This window comes from Cibotium barometz, chromosome 49 (assembly GCF_041138505.1).
Source record: "Cibotium barometz isolate CiBa-2024 chromosome 49, ASM4113850v1, whole genome shotgun sequence".
In the NCBI taxonomy this organism is placed as follows: Eukaryota; Viridiplantae; Streptophyta; class Polypodiopsida; order Cyatheales; family Cibotiaceae; genus Cibotium; species Cibotium barometz.
In genome coordinates this window covers 8,383,855-8,386,675 of record NC_141094.1, presented here as the reverse complement: position 1 = coordinate 8,386,675, position 2,821 = coordinate 8,383,855, and positions in this window count along the sequence as shown.

Below are 2,821 nucleotides of genomic sequence, written 5' to 3'. Positions count from 1 at the left end.
TATTTGATTTTCCTCTCCACCAACCCTTGCATGTTGAACCTCAAAAGTTAGGGCCGGTTCACACGGCAACACTTGTCATCTAGGAGCTCCAATAGCACCTCACTCTCCTCTTCACCGACCCTTGCATGTTGAACCTCGCAAGTTAGGGCCGATTCACACAGCAACGCTTGTCATCTAGGACCTCAAATAGCACCTCACTCGAGGTGCTATTTGAGGTAAAGGCTAGCATCTTTGAGGTAAAGGGTAGACTTATATAGCTTGGTCATGTAGCTCAACTAGACCTTGAGGCTAGCATCTTTGAAGCAAAGGGCTTCTAAGAGGAGGGTAGACTTATGTAGCTTGGTCATCTAGCTCAACTAGAGACATAGCATTTATTTCTCAAATTTCTTGACTAGTATTTAGAAGGTTACCATTGCATTCAAGACTATGTATCCTTTTTGCTCTTCACTTCAACCTACAACGAAATTTGCTGTAGTTTGTACTTGGTGTTGTCTAATGAATTTGACCAGTCAAATGGTGCCTTTTAATAGTGCATGCAACCTAGCTCTTATTAGTGCGTGTTTAATGGGCTATGGTGCATCAAATCATGTGAACAACAAGTGGTACATCTACAATAATTGTACCTTGGCATTTTGAGATGAATGAAAATGTACTTTTTACTCAAATAGTAACTCTTTTTTGCTATATGAGAGAGAGAGAGAGAGAGGGAGAGAGAGATGGGCCTAAGATGATGGAGCCTCCTATGTGGGTGTCAAAAGATCTTACTAGAAAGTTGTTGTAGAGCATTGAATTAGAGAATCATCATTTGAGAATTTAATGTAAAGTCCTCTAAGACTTCTTTGATGAAACCGTTCACTTAGTCCTACACAAAAGTGGGCCAAAAAAGGCTAGCAGAAAGTTTTGTGTGAACCCACCCCAAAGCCCTAAGATACCTCAAAAGCCATTGATGTGTGTTCAAGGGTTTTGAAACACAAGCATGAAGTTAACAAGCAAGAAGTTAAGGGTGCTTCTTTTTAGCAGGGGAGCTTGTTTAGAGCTTCTACAAGCAAGAAGTTAACAAGCTCTAGAAAAACAAGCAAGGAGTATCAAGAAGTTGACAAGCTTTTTGTACAAGGAGATCTTTGATGGCTTGGGGCTTAACCATAAGCATATGAAGGGCTCATGGGTAGTAAACAACTCTACCTTTTCTTCTTTAGTGGCCAATGTGTTAAGGCCCTAAATGCTATTAATGCCTCTAAGTGACAAGAGGGAGGTAGATGCAAGCAATAAATGTAATGCTCCTCTATTATTGCACACAATTTGGTGAATCAAAATGTGTCACCTTGATAGGTAGTGTTGCTACAAAAGCAAGTCGACAAAATGCAAGTTAATAACAATACGTGTGCAATGTTACTAGCTTGCATATCTAGTAAACTTTTTGTATCTTTGTCTCTAAAAGAGGTAAAGTTCATTCTCTCTGTTACAGGTATATATTTATCATATTTTTTATGAATTTATAATCGTACTAAAATATGTTTAATTCAATTTGAGCAGGATTCAGCTTAATGGAATGTGCAAGTGGGCATAAGATTAATGTATAGGTGTAAACGTGTACAAAGTCATTTTATGTAACAAGGCCCACTAGCAATTTTATTTGGGCAAAGGTTTTTATATGTACAAACCTTAGGGATTTTTGTATGATTTAAAATATGTAAAGCAATACTCCAAAAGTGGGAAAAGCAAACCCAATTTGTACACTCATCTATTCTTAGCTCCCAAAAGTGGGAAAAGCAAACCCAATTTGTACACTCATCTATTCTTAGCTCCTTGGGCTATTTTTATGAATATATTTCTCTAAATACTCAAGTCGTGGAAGTGGAGCTACACGCTTGAGGGGGGAGATTGCACCCAATCTTGTCTTGATGGTGATGTTATTTTATTTCCCTTGTTTTGTGTTATGCTATGTTTTTTTATTTCAATTTAATTCAAATCTTTTTTTTAATTTTTGATATATTTTATGAGTTTTTAATTCCATCAATCTATTGCCCAAAGGGTAAAACTAGGTGGAAAACCATTAGTGGGTTTCCCAAAACCACAAAACCACCTTCCTCAAAACTAATCATTCTCATAATATGTTCGTATATGGATTGAATTAGTAAATTGAGGAGGCCAAATCTCCAATCTCAAAATTGCTAAACCCATTAAGCTGAATCCTGCACAAATTAAACATATTTTTGTACAATTATTAATTCATCAAAAATATGATAAAATATATACCTGTAACACTCTCTCTCTCTCTCTCTCTCTCTCTCTCTCTCTCTCTCTCTCTCTCTCTCTCTCTCTCTCTCTCTCTCTCTCTCTCTCTCTCTCTCTCTACGCCAATGATTCATTTCACCTAACGGTTTTGGGCATATGCAAGCAAGGCCATCATAATGCTAGCACTCTACTCTTACCTACCAATATCCACACAAAAAAAGTAAGGCCATAAAAAATGCTAGTACTTTACTCTCACCTACCAATATCCATATTTAAAAAAAGTAAGTCTAACACATCCTTGAAATCACAAATAGTAAACCTTTTCCTTGAAGACACCTAACATCTAGTAGAACTATCTCCATGACATTGAAGACACCTTTCCCTTGAAGACACCTAACATCTAGTAGAGGTATCTCCATGACATTGAGATTACAACCAATATGGCTAGCAACAGTTGTAGCTAGTAATTCTTAACTTCTTAGAAATATTTACTTTAATGCACTATATATGTGACCCTACCCTAAGACAATAACAATGGCACACATCACACGTCCAATATGACTCCAATTATAACTTGACTCTATCA